Below are 21,112 nucleotides of genomic sequence, written 5' to 3'. Positions count from 1 at the left end.
ACAGGATTTATTGTAGAGGTGAAAAGAAATTGTATGTAACAAGAGTAGACCCTTCCTCTCTGTAGTTGGTTGATACCAAATAAGTAAAAACAGGACTTAATTTGCCTACTCTCTCTGCTGTATAATTGTATCTTGGGACTGCAGTATCTCCCTCAGGTAGGAATGGACAGGGAAGTGGAAATATGTAAGTAGAGTCTAAAACACTGCTGGGTGTCAGGAGAGAGCAGTCCTATTGAACAGTTTTTGACATGGTGTTAGTCAAGAGTTTGGAAGAAAGCCATTTTTTGAGCTGGTATAATAGCTGTGTGAAGTGGAAAATAAATTTAATGCAGGAGCTAAGTCATTGCTTTGGCTGAGGAGATGAGATGTGAATTCAAAAAAGATACTTCAGCCAGCTAAATTTTGTGGCTGGTTTTGAAGCAAGTGTCTGTACACATACACTGTGGTTGTATTTAAACAGATCCATAAATTTTTAAATATGACATTGTTTGGGGAACTTTTTCTGTCTTCTTCAGCTTATAAAAGGCTGAGCAAGTGCTTAGGTGTTCAGAATAGTTAATCACCTTTTCTTGTTTACCATGGTCTATGGTTTGTTATGTCCCAGAATTTTCCCATCCCCTTGAGGTGGAATCTTAATTTATTAATCCTTAAAATGGGGCCATATTTCCAATTAATACTTGATATTTTCTATCTGCTATTTGAAGTGCTTTGAAGGAAAGTATGAAGAAGGAAGAGACCAAAGAAGTGCAAACTGTTATTCCTATTATACTTCAGCTAAAACCAAAATTTGCTCTCTTTAGAAGTAAAATCTGCCAAAGTTAATATTTGTCGTAGTGGATATTAGTAATTTATTCTAAACCCATGCAATGGAAATGTTCAAATGTTGAAGACTGCAGAATTTAGCTTTTCTAAATATTTGCTTTTTAAAGGAAGCAACAGATTCATCATTAATTTTTGGATGATGTACAGAACAATCTCTCCCCCCTTCTATCTGATGGTGAAGATTATCCCTTCCTCTGCTTTTATTTTTCCCCTTCAGAGCAGCAAAATTGCTAAGTAATCAGAAGACAGGAGCTGTATTTATAGCCCCCCAGTTACCTCACTGAGAGAAGCATTAATGCAAATCAGTTTATGCCTTCTAAAGAATGCTGCAGTCATGTGATGCCTTCCTAAGGCACAAAAGATAAGGTATATCAAATTTAGAAGCTCTTGGTAAAGGTGTATCCTATACAAACAAAAACCTTTGCTGTTGTGAAATGAGAAATATACAATACGGGAAAAAAGGTGATGTATTTGTTTTAGGTAAAAAGTGTGTATTTTGGGGGATATAATAAACAGCCTGTTAGACTATCTCCAACTCCTGACAATCACATCATTTGTGTAAAAGCTATGCTGCTATTTGTTAACATGGTTGCTGTGGCAACAGAAACCTTCATCTCTTTGAGGTAAAATCAGAAGTGTGGTGAGTGTGGAAATGCAAGAACTGACTTTACACACACACACACAAATGTCTGCTTTGTCTCTTACTCCTCATTTCACAGTAGAGAAAGACTAAAGCTTTTCTCTTTTCTATTTCATTCTGGGGCTGGGGAGGGCAATTGGGAGTTCTGAGTGGTAAAAAATGTGAAACCCACTGAGGGACTGAGACACAACTGCCTGCTGGGCTGCCAGTGGCTCCAACAGATGGTATCAGGTCTCAAAAGAGCCTAATTGGCTTATCACAGGCAATGCATGTGGAACAGGGGCTTGGATAAAGCCAGCAAATACACATTCAGCTGATGACTTGATTTTGTACCTGTGCTTTTAAAGTAAAATATAGCTAAGACAGTATGAATCCATTTGAGAGAGCTGGATTGGAGCCTCTTGGAGCCTGCAGTCCTTTGCTGGAGTTGTAGTACAAATTACTAAAAACATCTGTGGTGGATGTTGCAGGCTGGCACAACCTGTGCGTTTGCATGGGAATTTCCAGGCTGCCTCTGCTCTGGGACTTGTAAGGGAAGATCAGCCAATGTGTCCAAAGCAATGTCATGATCTGTACAATATCCATGGAATCATATGCTCTAGTTTAGGGAAAGGCATGGAATTCAAAAAATTGTACTTTTCTTAGAGGTAGTGTAGCATAGTTAATGACCTATATCTATCACTTTTAGTGAGCACAAGGCTTTGTTCCCATTTCTTTCTATAGGGCTGACTAACAAATTAAGTCCTTTGCTGTTTGTAGGCTTTTCTGAGTTCTTAAGTTTTATTTCAAGGCTGCTATTTGAGTACCCAGTGATAAGAAAAATAGCTTTTCATTTATGTGTTGTGTTGTCAAAAATCTCCATTGTCCTGGTTTGAAACAGTTTTTTTTCCCTACTTCAGCACCTCCATAATGTGCGTGTCAGTGGACAATGCAACTTAAAACAAATAAGAAAAACAAAATAAAACCCTTCAGAAAAGCTAATAAATAAAACCCTTCAGAAAAGCTTCTTTGTCTCTGACCTATAATATGCCATGTAGAAAAAAGTAGCAAATGCTAAAGCACAAAGATACCTGCCCAAAACTCTTACAAACTCAAGAGGATAAAAGCCCTGATTTTGAAAGAATCTATGGGCTTGTGTAGACTATATAGGGGAAATTATACTGAATCTAAATCTGGAATTAAGAAAATGGTTAATTGTAAAGTTTTTGTAAGATTTGAAGCATAGACACCTTCAAATGAGTCTGGGCACAAAGATGCTGCATCAGAAAACAAAAGGAAATTCCCTTCTGGAGAATGACTTTCAGAGATTCACTGGATTCCTGTAGTTACTGTTTCATGCTGTGAACAGGGGCTCAGAAGCTGCTTTTGTTGATTTACACAGTAAGATTATAGAAAAACAGATTATAGAAAGGGAGCAGACCCAGGAGCCCACACAGTACTATTTGTTGATCATGATGCTGAAACAGAATTCCCTACAAGTCCTCATTCAGTTCCACATCTCCTCAAACAGGATAAACACAAGTTCTCACATATTTTGGAATATTAGCTGTCTGCTTATGGGATAGGATTGTTTGTAACATTCCACAATGTTACAAACCAATTAAGCCAATTAGGCTCTGGTCAGTAGTCTACATGACAAGTAATGTTTTTGTCATTCTTAGATTTTTTGTGTTTCAGTTTGCAATTTGTTTTCAAATTTGAAGTTTGTTTTTGTAGTTGCTATCATGTTAAAAAGTTACCGAAAAAAGGAGTATAAATCTATTAGTTGCACTGTACTTAAATTGCTTTTTGTATGAAATCTTGAGGTTTGCAGTCAAGCCCTTGTGTAGGTCCATTCTTCTGGAAAGAAACAGGTATGCCAGAAGGTTTCTCCAAACTACTTCAATATAGGGAGAGCAAGCAGTCTATATAAGCCAATAAAGTGGCACCCTATGTCTCCAAATCAGCAAGCAACTAGAGTTTGATTAAAATTGCTATTGGATTCAGTGAGTTAGAGGGTTCTTACCTAGCACTATCTATAAAATTAATCAGCCACAAAATACCCCATGCAGATTGCCAAGCTCTTCCCCCAAGAAGTTTTAGAAAAGAAGCACAACTGGCACTTCAGATCCCCAGCAGTTTGTGATAAAGCAGCATGCATTGTAGCACTTGGTTGCCCACTGAGGCTGTCACACCTGCAGTAAATGCACACACACATTGTGCTGTTCCTGGCACGGGTTGGTTTGGCATCCCTTGTCACTGGCTGTCCCTTCCCTAGGCAGCTGCTTGTTCCTGGTTTCACATAAGCTATTTGGAGCACAGCAGGGGATGAGCCTGCACAGGGAAGTTTGCTGTGGAAGCTTAAAGGAATCAGCATTGCAAGTACCCATTATACTGCCCCTGGAGAACGCTAAGGGAAATAATGTGATTTTTCATTTGGATCTGAAGTTGGATGGCAAAGCCTCAACAGCTATGGCAGCACAGGCTAGAGGAGCTCCCCCACAACCCTGCACCTCAGCAGAGACCTGGCTGGGAATTCAGCTCCCAGTCATGATCATATGAAAAGAAAGTACGTGTTTCTCTGGCTGCCAAAAGCCAGATCTCTTCAAAGCACTGTTTGCTAGCTCATTAGTGCTTCTCACCCTGGCATTCATTAACCTTCTTCTGATGTGCTGTACAAGCTCTGCACAATGAGGGAGGCACACTCCTTGCAATTTACTGTTCCAGCTGAACAGTGCTTACAGAAGTATTAAGAATCTCCATTCCAGGCTGATCCAGGCCAGTAGCCCAGGATCTTATTTCCTAACCTATCATTTATTAACCATGAACTAGTATCAATGCTAGATGTCTGAGAGAAGGAAATTTTTAGACTTTTATACTGGGTAGGCCTTTCTTTTGCCATATTGTGATGCTGGAAGAATTGGAAAATTCTTTTTGTCCAAGTCTTTAATACATTCAGGTTAGATTATTTCATGTTGATCTTCTGGAGTAACTATGTCTGCAAACCAAAAAAATCCTACATTTCACTAGTTAGCCTATTTCCCAGGTACACAGGGAAATTCTGTCCCAGAGCTGTCAAGGTCTGCTTTACAACCTTGGCAGTTTCCAGTATCCTCACACATTATGGCAATCCACAAAATGACTTTTCTGGACTTTTAGTGCAGTAGATGCTGCTCTGGACATCATTCTGGATTTCTGTATTCACTGGCTGCAGTCAGCAGGATCCCCCAGAGATCCAGGCACCTCTGCAGAGAGATCCACAGGGGATGTGACCTCAGTGGGACTGAGCAGTGGAGTGGGTAGGAATGCAATTTGCTGCAGATCAGACAATTACTCTGTCAAACAAGTTTATAATAAAATATTTTGAAATAGTCCTGCAATACTGGTAAGGTAGAAGAGGGCATTGTTTTTAATGTTGCCTTCTTTCTTGCTTGAGTCTAGATGTTTTGCTCAGGTGATTCTGTAGTACAAGGTCAGTTTGTTCATTACTAGAATGCAACGTTTCCTTCTCCCCAGAGTTTAATTTCTAAACCTCAGATCTGCTGGTTCAATCTGCTGGGCAATAGATGGTTAGAATGAATTTTAGACAGTTATTGTTCAAGATCATTGTTCACTATGTTCCAAGGTTGCTATTTCATACTTTTTTATAATTACAATCTCCACCAATTTATTTGTGATGTTTGGGTGATTTGAATTGAAGCACACTATGGTTTCTATGTGTTGTTCTTTTTTCTTTTTTTAGTTTCACAGCCCCCCATGCCCCCCAACAAAAACAATTTCATCAGACAATTTAATTGAGGAATCAATTGTAGTAGATAAATTAGTTTTATAGTGAATGCCATGTTACTATGGAGTGTAATCATTTGTCTAAATAGTGCTGCATGTTTGACTTGAAACAATTTGTCCCTCATTGTTAATTTATAAGTTTTGGTTGTGTTGAGGCTTCCAATGAGTTTTAGCAGTGCTGGGAAGAGGAAGTTGCTAACCACTGTGCAAGTTTGTGGCCTGTACTTGGTGACTTCCAGCAAGATAGATCATTACCCTCAAGAATTTGTGATTAAAAATTACTCCTCCTCTTTTCAGTTCGGTCAGCAGAACACTGAATCTAATTTTAGACCAGTGCTGACCTAATTTTAGGAAACTGAGTTCCTATGGGTCCTGTGTTACTCTCTAGTCTGTTTTCTCTGAGCCCCTTTTACAAGGGAATTATGAGGCTTGTCTTGGACTCTAAAAATCTTCACCAAAGGTAACACTTAGAGCTGTTTTCATGTAGGCACTTGTTGCTTGCATGAGCTCTACCCTGCTGTAACCTTTCTCTCAAGGCTTTCTTTAGGTAACAGGTATTCTGATTTATTGCTGCTTGTGGATGCAGTAAAAGATGGGGCACAAAGGGAAATCAAATTATCTGAATTCTTTTCAACCCAATACATTTCTCAATGTATTTCAAGTGCTAGTATTCAAGTCTGCTTGATATGGCTCATTATGATGTGAAAGCTTAGGTCTATAAATAATAAATTAAATGTATCATAACTTACCAAACAGTTTCTAGAAGAGCAAGTGATTCCACTCACTTAGATATTTATTGCACAAGCATTTATACAAGTGGGGGAGGGTGTTAGCTTGAACCATTTCTCTTGGATTCCAGACAATCCCTCCTTTTTTTGAAGCAGTGATGACTCTTACAGAGATGGCTGGAGAACAGAGTGAGCTAAAAGAAAGTGCTCCTTTCAGGGAAGCTAAGCACACCGTGCCCCCTTCCCTCTGGCACAGCAAAATGCCATTGTTTGGTTATTGCTTCCACACTTGTCCTGTTTCAATGTACCTGAGTCATCACAGTTGAATAGTAACCATTGTCTGTGATAAACTGTGAATAGGGGATGATGAAGTGGTGGTTTCCTGGAAAGGAGCAGAATTAATCTTCAGAATTCCCCATCCCTTATAAAAAACCTTCTGACAATCGGAAAACTGACAAGTGTGAGCATTGTTAAAATTCACGTGGCTTGGAAAAAAGCCCTGTTGGATTGTCCATTTAAGCACATTTTTAGGCTGAAGGCTTTTACACTAGTTACAAATATATTGATTTTTAAGAGGAAATTATTGACCTTTAAAAGCCTGGAGTCAGCTGCTGCCTGGCCTATTGGAGACATTTGGTTATTTATGCTCACAGAGGTGAGAGCTGGCAGTGATCAGAACTGAGGGGTGGGTGAGGAAAGCACAGGATTTACTAACACTGAATTACACAAGACTCACTGCATAAGATGCCACTTACAGGACATCAGTCTACATTCCAGAGTGGGGACCTTAAGCTTAATTTCTTTACTACTTCTACCCTATTTCTGGGACAATTCCCATACCATCTGTGTTTTGGAAAAGTTTGGTTTATTCTTCTCTTCTGTGCCTGTCCCTCTTGTGCTGTCATAACAGTAATAACATTTTAGCAATGTTAGGCTCTACTTTCTAAGCAGTTTAGTACTCACAAACATGTATGATTGCAAGTTTCTTAATGAGGGGTATGTGTATGTAACAATAACCTTCATATTTACCAAAGGATGACTGGGCTATTTCTACTGTGCCTTGTATTTACATTTTCACCTCAGAAAATAAATTGTTTCCTAAGTTCAGGCAGAAGAGTGATTTTCTGGCTGTCAAAACATCTCAAGAAGTGATATAAATGGGATATTAATCACTGTGAATTAACAGTACAGATCTGAAGATAAAACCAATGCTGTTATTTAGTGACTATATGTTGATGATAGATTAAATAATACATATTGGGTTGCATTTCTGTTGATTTTTCTTCTGGTTTTCCTTATTTGAAGTGCTCAGCTAGTATCACAGAAGTTCTCATCCCCAGCAGGTTAACTGGCATAGAAAGCTTGGCTCTGGCAATCTAAGATGTTCAGTGAAAAGAGGTTGTAATGATTTAGCATGGCACTGAGTCACAACAGGTGAAAATCAAATCCCCACTTAGTTCTACAGTTTTCCACTTTTATACTACTGATATCCTGGCACCCACATTTCTTCTCTGCAGTATTTCTTTCTTCAGCAAACTACAGTTCTGTACTACTGCAGGGCAGAGCTGTAATCTGCTCCTTCTGGATGGACACCCTTGTGCACTGGCACAAGGGGAGACTAAAATGCTGTGTGGTTTCTGCTGTCTTGACAATTTGTGGGTACTGAACTATCCAGCAGAAGGATCAGAATTCATGATCCCCATCCCAGTGTCACAGAGGAAATCCATTTGTCCTGCAGCGCTTCGGAATGTGATTGACAGGAGATGAAAGGTGTTGCATTGATTTTGTAGTGTGCCATGAACTAAAGTCAGAGTGCCAAGCGTGTTTTGCTGTGGTGTCTGGGCTCCAACAGCAGCAGCCCCCATCCCTGCCCCAGCCCACCTCCAGCAGGCATTATCCCTGCTCCCATTGCACGAGGACTGCGAGCTGAAGGGCCAGGTACCTTGGCAGAGGGATTAGATCTAAAGACTTGTGTTCCAGTTCCTGCCCACAGTAATGGACCTGGCTTTTGGGTAGGGGGCATCTGTTACATCACCTAAATGTTGTATTTGGAACTTTGCTCCATTCCATTTGTGTCCAGAAGGACATTGAGGTGCTGGAGTGTGTCCAGAGAAGGGAGGGGAGATGGTGAAGAGTCTGGAGCACAAGTCCTGTGAGGAGCAGCTGAGGGAGCTGGGGTGTTTAGCCTGGAGAAAAGGAGGCTTGGGAGAGATCTCATCACTCTGCACAGCTGCCTGGAAGGAGGCTGGAGCCAGGGGATCAGTCTCAGTCTCTTCTACCAGACAACCAGTGACAGGATAAGGGGGAATGGTTTCAAGCTACACCAGGGCAAGCTGGATATCAGGAAGAATTTCTTCACTCACTGAAAGGGTGGTCAGGCACTGGAATGGGCTGCCCAGTGGGGTTGTAGAGCCACTATCCCTGGAAGTGTCCAAGAAATGACCTTATGTGGCACTCAGTGCCACGATTATTTGACAAAGTCGTGTTTGGCCAAAGATTGCACTTGATGATCTTGCAGGTCTTTCCAACCTTAATGATTCAGTAATTTGTATTTGTTTTCTTTTGCATTCATCTGTATCTTAATCCTTATTCCTTTATTGATTTGCCTCTAAATCCACTATAAATGTCAGAAGTGCTGAGAGTAATGATGGAGAAAATACCTGTTTCTTTTCTTTCTCCCTTTCCTTCCCTTATTTCTTTCCCTCATTTCCATGTGTGCCCTATTGCTCCCTTTCTTGCCCCAGCTGTGTTCATTTTATTCATGTGCAGAAGCAATCCTGCAAACAGATTTTTCAGGCAGCTGTAGTGAGTGCTGAGGGAACTGAGGAGTTTCCTCTGTAAATCCCACTATAATGCTGAGCAGGGCTGTCTCTCTTTGTCCTGTTATCTTCTACTGTGTAAAAGCCATCCTTTCATTTGTTAAATCCTATATGTTATGTATGCATTTGGCTCCTGATAACTTTATACATTCTCTTTGCAAGAGATTGCACAGAGTTAACATTTACATTTACCTTTTGAGGTGCAACACTGATAATCTTTTGATTAATGTTGAACCTAGCAGTTATGCATGTTTCCCCATTAGGTTATCCAAGAAACAATGCTCAGGAAAAAGAACATTATTCAGGCAGGAAACTCCCAAAATTAGTAGTGTGATGTGGCTGCAATTTTCCTGAGACTTCTGAAATGATAAGTTTTGGGGTTTTTCTTAATAACAAGTGGTAGAAGCACCCGTCATCTCTGTTGAATTCTAGCTCAGGTCTTCTAACCAGTTTCCCTTTCTTCTTACAGTAGTTTTCTTTGAGAAATGCATTTTAAGATTAAATTGCCACATTCAGACAGGATGAATGTGCTGCAAGGTAGGGGGCTTGAGGTTAGCTGGTGTGAAGAGACAGGAATGATCCCACTCTGTTGTGATCAGCAGCTGTAAGGTCCTGCACTTGCAGCTTGTATTATCATTTTTGTGATCTGAAACTATTTTTATAATAATGGAGTTATGTATGTAAGATACTAGGTTTGACATAGGTAAAATTGGATGAAATGACAGGGTTGCTGTGGTATGCTGGAAGCCAAACTCATTCAATGGTCCCATTTGACTTTAATATTTATGGATCTTTCTGCTAGTTTTGTTTTTATTTTCTTTTTTTTTTTCCATCAAATATCAAACTTCATTGCAAGCACAAAAATCCAACTTAGTTATTTACATCTCCTGAGGTTTCAAGCCCATTAAACAGCAGAGAGGCTCAGTAATTGTTTTATTACTACTACTGAAAGTGTAATAATACTAGTGGCAACAGAGGACAGTGAGCAAAACAATGAGAGAAATGTAAAGGCTTAAATAAAATCATTAAAGCTGTTTCACATGGGATAAACACCAATGTCAGGTTAATATTTCACACCACAGACAGCAAGCTTAATTAACTCTTTCTTTCACTTCCCTCCTGAAGAAACTAGCTGTAGCAATATTTGGCTTTCTTAGACATGCAGGGCTTTCTGTATTGCTTCCTTTCCTCTCAAATCAGTCACCAGCTATAAAGAAGTTAACAACTGTAACATAGTAGGTGCTTTCTGCAGTTCCTGGTGACATGGAGGTTGTCTATTTTAGTTCTGTCCTGGCCCAGTTCTGCTCTGTTTTGCTCTCCAAGAGCAGTAGATGGGATATGCACAGTTCCAGGTGGCCCCGGGCAGGGCAGGGCATTGTTCTGCTGCACACACCCCGCTGGTGTCCCCAGGTGTCCCCTGAACCATGTCCTGGCATGGCAGGACCTATGTGTTTCATGACCTGAACTGTGCCCTGGAGTTTAATGGGATATTTTCTTGTTTATTATATATTCAGTATATTAGGCATGACACAGTAGTGACTGTAAAATTGTGAGGAAGGCAGAGTTTGTAGGTGTTTAGGAACTGAAGAAAGGCTACTCAGCTCAAAGATTCCATGTTCTTTTCTATTTATGTGAGGATACCTATTTAAATTTATTATTTTCCTAGAACCTTGCCTCAAATGTGATTAGTAAAACTGTGGTTGTATTTCTGTTTTGACAGTAGGTTTTGGCTTCTTTAGTTTCTGGAACTTCATGGTGTCACACATGTACCATACTGTATGTGTATACAGCACACAGTTTCATAGGATTTTTGAGTGTTTTGAGTTTCATGACAGAATCTGTAATGTTTGAAACTTAGGAAAAAACTTGAGTATTTTCATTGCAAAAGTTGGAAAGAAGTCTTTAACAGGGAGTTATGTATCTCATTTTCTGTCACCACCACACACTTTGTGCTCTTGTACATCTTGATGCATTGATCTCGGCCCATAAACCTTCAGTATCTTTAAAACATAAAAAATCATTTGCTACATGATTTTGAGTATCATGTGGCTCCAGGCTCCAAGCTTCCTTATAAATGAACAATTTACTTGGCTTTTACTCTGGTTGCTTCACCATGTGGATCCTGCCATTGCCCTCTGCATAACCTACAGATCACTTGGATGATGCATGTTTCACTAAATGTTACCCAACATTGCTGGTGCCCCAAGGAGTAAGAACATTTTTCTGAAATACATACCATTAATGTGAAAAGGTTGGGAAAGACATGAGGAGAAATAAGAAGGAAAAGCCACACAGACTTTGCTGAGTAGAACTGAAAATTCAGATTGTCTAACATCCATTTCAGAAGTGTCATCCAGGAGAACTGCTCTAGAGTGTACTCCTTGCTCTCAGAAGTGCTTCCCATTGGACAGTCAGGTTATTCACACAGATTGTCTTTAACACAACATTCCTAAACTAGCCAACAACTCAGTAATGAGATTGCCTCAAAACCTAAGGAGAATACATGGTCAGCATACTTAGCTTCCTCATCATTTTTGAGATTTGAATTACAATCACAGGAATACAAACAAGCAAGCTGATATTGAGTGAAAAGTCTTTTCACATGTTAATGAAATGAAAGAGAAGAAAAAAGTTATTTTCCTGTTGGTTCAGATTTTAAAGACTTCAGTTTTCAAAAATCCAGATTATTTGACAAAGCTTGAGTATGGGAAAAGCTACTTTGTGATGAACACAATATTGTTTTTATTTTGTTTGAGGAAGAAAGAACTAAAAGGGTGCCTTGGAATCTACATCATCTGTATTTAATTGTAGAAAAAATGCAGACCACTGGATTAAATAAATGCAGAAATAATATATATTTTAGTGGCAAATAATCAGTCCTAACAAAATAATTAAACACAAACCTGAAATTCCTGATTTTATTTTGAAGAAGTCTGTTCAAAGTCAGTTGTGAATAAAATTGGACAAATTACCTTGCTTTTATAATAGATTCTGACACTATTTCCATACATATATACTGAGATACACAACACGTTTGTTACATTACTCCTTTTTGTTTCAGTGTGATGAACCCTTCACCAGTATTGGTGGTCAAAGGTTCAATTCTATTGGACTGAAAATGCTAAAAGAGTGTGATGAAAGTTTGTTGGAAAATGCAAGAATTGAAGGTAAAGAAAGCAATAGCTCTTACACCCAAGTACATTCATCACTAACTCACAGAGTGTTTGAAAGATGCCAGGAGAGAGTATTTCACCCAGAGGGTGGCTGGGCACTGGAACAGGCTCCCCAGGGCAGTGGGCACAGCTCCAAGCCTGGCTGAGTCCAAGAAGTGCTTGAACAACTCTCATGTGGTGTGACCCTTGGGGATGGTGCTGTGCAGGGCCAGGAGTTGGACTCCCATCCTGATGGGTCCCTTCCAATTCAGAATATTCTCTTATCTTATAATTCTAAGACTTTTTTACTTAAAGAAAAATGCTCTCCTCAGAAGGTAATGCCTAAACATGAGGGTTGGATGCCTGTTTTGCATCACATGTGTGCCTTACTTTAACCCCAATAAATGTCCTCAGTCTTAGACTGAGATTAGATTTGATATCAGTTGATGAGAGCATGTTACAAGAAGGTTGTGGAAAGCAAAATAAAGTGTGCAAAGTGTTTCCTATTCTAAAAATAGGGCTATATTGAAATAGCATCTTAATTATGATTAATTATGGTGGTGGAGTCAGCATCCCTGGATGTGTTTAAGAAAAGACTGGATGTGGCACTCGGTGCCATGGTTTAGTTGAGGTGTTAGGGCATGGGTTGGACTCAATGATCTTTAAGGTCTCTTCCAATCTAGTCAAATTAAAAAAAAAACCAAAACTTTTCAAAGTGTTACTTGTCAGTGCAGTTGGCTTACCTTACAACAAAGTACTGTGCAGTGGGGAGGAGGTAACCTTAACTCTGTTCAGGGTGCAGGGAATAAATCTACTGCTGCTGGAGCTCCAGTGACATTAACAGACAACTATGAAAGTGGTTAAGTATGGTTGTTTCAAAGGAGATGAAACTTAGTCCATTTTTGCAGTTGTCTGTGTAGAATGTGCTTTACCAAGCAGTTGGGATGGATTTTTGATACCTTTCTAGAGGTTGTTATCAAGAGCTTGTTCATTCCTAATGTGTAAAACCTTGTTTTGTTTAGAGCTCTTCATTTTGGGTGGAGCTTTATGTTCAAATGAAATATACAGCAGTACCAGACAACTGAAGAACCTTCTATTCAAGCTGATTTTTTGAGGGGAAGAACTTAGCTGAATGTTTTTTCTTTTCTAAATGAAATCAGTTATAAGACTGAATCCACCTAACTAACCACAGCAAAACTCCTGCCTCTCCTGAGTTCGGTTTCTGGAGGCGAAATGCCAGGAGGGATGTAAAACTCAGAGCAGAGGGGATCCCTGGCCACCCATCAGAGCAGCTGCCTGACTCTACTCTACTTTCAGCTGTTTGTGGCTGGTTTAATCTTCTAGACTCAAGCAGAGCTCCAGTGTTGACCATGTCTATGTCTTAGGGATGTTTCTTCCCATTTCCAGGGTACCAGCTCTGCCTCTTATTGCTCCCTGAACATGTTTCACTGACAATGGATTCTCTATTTTGAGTAAAATAGGAAGGACAGCACCTATCAGCATTGTGCTGATTTTCCTTGTGCTGTCCTCCCAGCTCACCAGTAATGAATGACCCAAGAGTCTGATCACAGAGAAATAGCATTGGAAGTGTTTGTTTGTTTATTTTGGTGAAAATATTATGCCAGAAATGAAGCTTCACAGAGAGACCAGTGATAACCCCATGCCACTCATACAAGTCTTGCCACCTGGACCCCAGCCAGACCATTTTTCTGTCAGTGATACTAAATGCCATACGTGTCCTTAATAATTCATCTTGCAACAAAAAGACTCAAGCTAAAGCATGTGTTTCTGCTTTACAAACAGCTCCTTGCACATGTGCTGACTTGGCAGCTGCTTCCTGCACTCTTTGACTTCTGTAATTAGAGCAACTGGCCAGCCCAGCTAATGATATTAAACTGACTGGTCTAGAATGTAATTTATCTCAAGGGTTTAATTTGCTGAGTTCAGGGCAGTGCAATACAAGGTTTGCATGTGTTATGGCTGTAACTTGATTTTTTTAGCTCTTGTTGCTAAGTTACAATAAACTGTTATCACAGTAAATTGTCTGCATTTAAATGGACTAAGATTCCACCTGAAAGGAGCCACCCAGATGAGAATTGATGATATACTGATGTCTCAGAAGAAAGGAAAATAACACAGAAAAGCCAAATTGTGAACAGGGTAATTTTGTATTCCAGACATTAGCCAGACAGGCTCAAAAATAGCTGCTCAGACCCCAGAGACTATGACATATGCTTCACTAGCAAGTGGCTAAGAGCTGGAATACAATAAATAGGTGCTAATTTAAAAATAAATTAGATTAATATTATCAACTTTTAATGGAATCACAATTATTGTTGTCTAAATTGTACTTTAGAATTACTTTTCCTGGAAATAATCTGATACCCTTGCAGTCAGGCACCATACTGAAATGCTAGGAAAAAGAGGTAAATTTTAAAAAAAGTATCAAAGTCTCTGCACTTCTCTAAATGACTAGAAATAATCTTAAAACATAATGTTGGTAAATGCTTTTCACTTTTACAAGTGGAAAATTGTACCATATTCTGATGGAAAATGATGTAGAATCCGTGCTGACACGTCAAGATGTTGATGTCCTACCTCTTGCAGAAGCTCTGTTTTAAATTCCTGAAAATTCTCTGAAAGAAGAACCTTTTTCCCCCTAATCTATTTTAAAGAGTGCATGGAGAGGGTAGTAGCTAAGGGGAGTGTTTATGGGCGTCATGTTTGAGTTCATTCCAAAAATATTCATGCTGGGTCAATGGCATGTGGGTCTTGGTGGTTGCTGGGAAGCTGAGTGGTGTTTTTCTTGTTAATTGCTGGTACCTGTTTGGTCACCTGCAGGGGTGGGATCAATGTGGGACATGTCATCTTCCTTGAGCACAGAGTCCTTTTCATGGCAGTAATGTCAGGGCAGTTTTTTTAAAAGGGTTTAAAAGTCAACTCTTAATAAACCTATTGCCAGTACACAGAAGGTCTGAACAAATAGAACACGTAGGATATTGCAGAGAAACACCATAAAAATGTACAGGAAACACAGATAAATTCAGTTGCAGTTGTGACTCTTTCCACAGTACAGAAAATCTGGAAACCAAATCAAATGTCTTCCACTGCAGTTGTACCATTAAAATCCAAAGGTGAGATTCTGCAATGAGCACTGGCTGGTCTGATACTCTTGTTTATAGGTCTAGAAAAATATGATCCTGGGCTAATTTTAAAGGTGTCACCCTCCAAAGAATGCCATTTGCTAAAAAGCATTGGATTGACAGAAATGAAGCTGTAGACATTCAGTGAAAGATTTCCATTAAAATCACAACTAAAAACTGTCAATCAGCCCCAGCAGAAACCTGCTTAGATAACTCTGCTAGAAATATCGTACCTCCTCGGAAAATGGAAGAATATTTCGCCAGGATTTCAGAATGGGGAGAAACAGCTTCTCCCTTTACTTTGAATTGTTGTGCCAGAGACATTTACTGTCCTTGCAAAAACCCTCCTGCAAGGCTGAATTTTTGATTCACAGCAGAAGCAGCAGAGAGGAATGCAGACAGAATATGTAGTGCAGCACTGCCTGTGTTCCAGCAGACTTGCCCTGGTGCTTTCAGCGAGCACTACTTTTGAAAAGCCCCAAAATGGATCACATCTATCTGAGAAGCCCTCAGAGAGAGGGGCAATGACAGGGAAGCGTTTCTGTGGACTGTGGAATTTCAACTCATTAAAGTGATGAAACAACTGCTGTGGGAATGAATCCTCCCGGAGTCCATGACAGACGCCGGGTACGCTCCATTCCCAGCAGCACAGCACAAAAGCCTCATCGTTCAGCAATATTGAGAAGCCCCTCGTATCCACGGGAGCAGGTGGTAGTGCAGCGGCAAAAGTTGCGTTAAGGGGAGAAAATGCAGTCACTCGGCTGTGTTTTGACCTGCCTCCATCCCCTCGGGGGTGGCTGGGTGGTGCACGCAGGGTTAACACCAGAAAGACACACTGATGGCATGTAATGCCAGGTGTTCAGACACCCACCGAATTAGTGCCACTGCCGGCTTTCCTACACAGCCTCAGGTGGCCGTAGGGTAAAAAAGACACTTAAATCTCTTACCTTGGTCTAGTCCAGTGTAGCTTTTTGGTTGTTCTCCGTCCACTATCAGCAAAAGAGGAATTAGCGGCAGATTCCAGTGAGTCATCCTAAACGGCAGAGAGGGCTCGCTGCTCGCAGGGGCTGCGGGCTGGCAGCGCCGTGTGACAGCCGCGGGCTGGCCGGGCAGCGAGCGCGTCCCATCCTGCAGCCTGCGGCAGGGGCACGGCACGGCGCGGGGAGCCGGCAGGAGGAGCGGCACGGAGCACGGCCAGGCAGGAATGTACCATGTGCTCCCTTCCCTGTGCTGCCCGGCCCCGCAACGCGCTGCCCGAAGTTACTTCTTAATTTGTGATGCGCTCTCCGGCTACAGAGCCTCCTCCCTGCTCGTGTCTCCTCTGTAGTCCGCGCTCGCAGGAGCTCCTCGGCATCTCGGCGATTACATGATCCTCTGTCTCCTTTGGAGGCTGCTCTGTGCAGAATATGCTCTGCCTGTGGCTGTGTGAAAAGCAGCACTCGGCTCCTTGCAGCAATTTTATAGGCTGTGTATCTGGGAGTGGGAAACCAAGGGCAAGGGCGGTAATTCTGGCATCAGAGAGAGAAAAATAGGAAAAGATGTTTGGAGCCACAATTTTGTCGGGGACAGAAACATTTCTTGGTTACTCCCAACACAACAAGGTTGGGATAATTTCTGAGTCTCTGGTTTATCATCTCAGGTTTCTGCAGATCAGAGATTGGTGCTACAGACAGAACCCCTCCTGGGGATTCCCAAAATAATTTTCAGGAGGAAAAGTGAAGCTGTTAGAGTGGGTTGCTTGCACTAAATGGCAAAGATTTCTCTGGGCAAACACAGCTAGTTTCTAATTACTGTAAGTCTCCAAAGTATGGCTTAATCATTTCATTACACTCACACCCCTTGAATGCATAAGTTTGTTTATACAAATATTTTCTTAGGAAGCTAATAGAGGACAGCTTCACAGAACTTGGTGAGGGCTGTAAATACTTTGGTGTCACTAGAAAAGTGGAAGAAATGTTTTGGTTTTCACTGTTGGCTAACTGATTGCTAAATCTGGAAGGCTTTTGTGGGCTTTTGAATGGCCTTTATTCAATTATTTGTACTACTATCTTTGTGTCAAGCTATGCTCAGATGCTCTGAATATTTGCCGAGTTTATCTGTGTCTAAAAAGGGTCGTGGTGTTTCATATTTTATATTCCTGCAATATGACTGTGTGTGGATGATTTTAATCCTGATGAATTGGCACAAAATTCCCCAAGAAAACTAGGAAAAGAATTACAGCAAAAGGTGAAAGAGCTGAGATAGGTATACATTCTTGATTAGAAAACTGAATGAAGGATAGTACAAATGATTGTACCACTTAAATATCCATTAGGTGTTCTGCCTGTGTTTCCTTCTGCAGAGTGCAAAATTATTGGTTTTTTTTTATTCTGGTCTTATTGGATAAGGATGGTCCTGTGAGAGTGAGATATGAGTTCTTCAGATTTTTTTTTCATTTTATTTAATTATATATATACTTCTGACTGTGCTAAAGGTATACTAGGGATTTTCTGGACTCTAATTCATAATGAAGCAGAACTGCAGCCCATATCCAAGAGCTTAGGAAATGTTTCCTTAGTCTGATTGCAGGCAAAATCATACTTTGGGGTTTTTTCCCCTGAAAATTTGAAACAATGTGGCAACCTTCTTTTAACCCCATTAATTCCCACATCTTACTCTGCATGGTGGCATGAATAGTAAATACCTGTGAGCCATGTGCTGCTGTAGAGTATAAGGAGATTTCTCCTGCAGCCTGTGAGTGAACAGCATGAAGTATATCCATAAGAGAATTTAATCTGAACTCTCTGTGGCCCTAAATTCATCAGGAGAAATAATCTTTGGTACTGCTGGGCAGTGGCCATGGAGAAGGGCATCATTCTGGATAATCAGCTGTGTTTAGGATGTCTATCCAGGGTTCATTCAGGTCTCTTAGAAGTCAACCAGAATTGAAAGTGTATTCAAGATGCAACAGACTTCAAGTGGAAAATGGTTGGGTAGGAGAAGAAAAAGATTTTGTGCCATGGAGGACACCTGCTGTAACAAATGGTATGCTTCAGCCACTCTTTGTGGTTCTGGAATTGTCCCTTAAGGTCCTGCACCACTGGGAATATTCAGTGGAGAGAGGGCAGGGACAGGTATCAATGGCAGAGGATATAATCAAATTTTAAAACTCATTTCTCTGAGGTGGCAGATGGCAGTGGCTGAAGCTGGGTGTCCTGCACGGCAGGATAGGAGTGAATAGAGCAACTAAAGTGACTGTGACTGACATTCTTGCACATTCAGAGAACCACAGTCTTGGTAGCTCATTCTTTAGTACAGTTCTTTCTACCTTTCACATTGATAGAAATGTCACTAAATCGCCCACTCATGATCATATCAATAAGACATTAACATTATTATAAAAGTGATCATGAAAAGAGTTTAAAAATATATCTCCCTTATATCTCCCTTATATGCCTTATTAAAAATAGGAAGGACTCCCTTATATCTTTCTATAGCCTTGTCCTTTAAATTCCAATGGGGATGCTTTATTAGTTCTTTGCAAATTCCATTCTCCATTGAAATTTGACCCAATGCAAGAAGTTAGGGAAGAATAGACCCAGTTTGGCTGGGAGGATTGCTGCTATTGTTTTGTCAATGACTGTTTTTGTCAGAGTAAATATGGAGTAAATTCCAATTCCAGTTAAACTTGTAAAGCTACATATTACAGAAGCTGCATGAGTAAAACTCTCTCAGATGTCTATTTATTTAGAAGCTCTAGCTGATGACAGGAGCATTATTTTCTGGAGCAGTTGATTGACAACTTCTTCAGATCAGATAGTGAAGATTTGCATATGCCAGTAGTCCTTAGGTTACTTATTGCCAAAATAATTGGGAGTCTCTGCTGCAGAGTCAAGGAGGAGGTCAAGAATCTAATTGAATTGTAAGGCAGAAGTTGGCAGTGTTGCATACAAAAACTTGCAGTGCAACTGCACTTGCCTGTAGCTGCCACAGAGCCCAGGCTGCCTGAGGAAGCTGTGACATCTCTGCCACTGCAGCACTCAAAACCATCCCAGACAAACACAAGAACACAAGAGGGCATCCAGAAAAAAAAAAAAAAAGTATTTTTACTTAGAATATGGTGACTGTGATTTTCTTTTTTCCCCACATGCTAAATAGTCACAGAATATACAAATGGAATGAGGTCAGAGATGGTCTTTTTCCTTGACTTATCATTGAATGCAACAAAATGGACTTGATGATCTCAAAGGTCTTTTCCAACCTAGTTAATTGTGTGATTCTGTGAAAATCACATCATTGCAGGATCATGCTTTAGATGGGTCAGTTTTATCTGTTGAGTGGCTGGGTGCCTTCCAAGAAATGGGCAAAGTCTGTGCAAAGCAGTGATTTTCCTGAGTTCTTCTGAAGCAATGTAACCCATGTACTTATTTCTTACCCTCCCATATCCTGCCACATTTCATCCCCTCATACCTATTTTGTTACAAATAAAGAGAGAACAAAGCATTTTTCATTATTATTTTGCCTTTTTCTTTTACAGACCTATGCTTCTGTGCTTAGTCATTGTTAAGCCTCCACTCTTAACTCAAAATTTTGCACTTCAGTTTAGGTGCTGAAAATTTTGTTATTTTAAACTCCACTAATTCCAAGCATTCCAAGCAAACTCCAAATTCCAAGCATTAGACCTGCTATATCTTCTCTCTCAAGCATTATTTTGAGGTTAAAGTAATGAAATTTGAGTTATGGAAAGTAAAATAGACTTGAGCGTAACTTTAATCTTGACTGTTAAGGGCAAACCCACTGCAGTGGTGATCTGGTGTGTACAGAAATCAGTGACTTAAAATGTTCAATTCCAGAATGCAAAACCACTACAAAAGTTGTATCTTTTCTTTCTTCAGTTTGCAGCCCAAAATATTACATTTGCTGTTAGAAATGTACTTATATTCAAGAATCTGAACTTACTGTAATGCCAGTGGGTTTTTTTGACTGGCAGTTATGATGTCCATATGTCTGTTATGAAGAAAAATGATGTTTTCAGAACCAATTAAATAAATAGAATGAATGATTACTTTGGCTGAAAAGGTGGCTGCACACAGCTGCCATTAGCTGTGTGTAGATATTTGTGTTTCTATTTACTTTTGAAATGTGAAGAACCACATGGAAGATAGAACACAGGACCATGTTAAAAAAACAAGGACATTTCGTCTGTAGATAAATAAGCTGTAATATTAACTGGGGAGAATGAAGCTGGTGGAAAAGCTGAAAATGGTAATATTTTTTTCCAATTCCATTTTGTGAAAAGATTAAGATTTTTAAAATCACAGTTTAGAGAAAAGGTACTGAATTGGATTGATTTCATTCCTATTCCACAATGCAGCTCAACCTCTGGATTTTGGTTTTGCCTGCACTCTCTGAATGCTCCAGTGCTATGGATTCCTGAGTTTCTGTCATCATCCTATTGCAGCAGTTTAGTATTTTTGTTATTAGGAAGTTTGGGGTTGGTTTCTTTTCCTGATGTCTAACACAATACCTCATCAAAATAGCCCTGACAAAATACATTGATTGTCTCTGTTTGTCCTCAGCATGAGTAAGGGGAGCTGATTAATTCTTTTCTGTTCCTGCAGCAGCTTTTTAAGCAATTGTTGTGTCTGCCCACATCTCAGCTTATGAGGTGGGAAACCCATCTCCAAAACCATTTGCCTCTCACTCTGTCTCACATGAGAGGACACTTTGGAAAACAGAGGGATGCTCCTTCCTACGGAGTGCTCAAGTGAACTTAATTCTTCAGTGCTGTACCAGTGACTCAATCTCCCTGCTCAGCAAGGAGATGATCTCAGGTTTCTAAAGCAATAGCCTTGACATATAATGTGCACTACCTGATTTTACAAGGATGCTGAGCCCTTGACAACAGATTTTATGAAGTGTTTTTAATACTGTAGCTTAGTTTGGTTGAAGTTTCCATTGTGAAGCAGTATTTTGGTGTCTGAAGCATTCCTGAAAAAGATCCCTTTGGTTCAGTTGTTTTTAAAGACCTGAGCCTTAATTTTAGTTTTTCTTTCTCTATTTA

At 40.2% G+C, this 21,112-nt stretch overlaps 1 protein-coding gene across 2 annotated transcripts in view; it reads right to left on the bottom strand.

The window, feature by feature from the left end:
• RASGEF1A (RasGEF domain family member 1A) overlaps positions 1-16,702 on the bottom strand; it is a 144,763-nt gene extending 128,061 nt beyond the window's left edge. For both annotated transcript variants that reach the window (XM_071438760.1, XM_071438762.1), the window contains exon 1: positions 16,017-16,702. The gene's annotated coding sequence lies outside the window, so the exon portion shown is untranslated. The remainder of the gene's footprint in view (positions 1-16,016) is intronic.
• Between the last annotated feature and the right edge of the window lie 4,410 nt (positions 16,703-21,112).

This window comes from Agelaius tricolor, unplaced genomic scaffold (genome assembly GCF_023055355.1).
Source record: "Agelaius tricolor isolate 1412-34295 unplaced genomic scaffold, bAgeTri1.0.p SCAF_13, whole genome shotgun sequence".
Lineage (NCBI taxonomy): Eukaryota > Metazoa > Chordata > Aves > Passeriformes > Icteridae > Agelaius > Agelaius tricolor.
The sequence above is the reverse complement of the archived record's forward strand: the minus strand, read 5'-3'. Positions and strand labels throughout refer to the sequence as shown.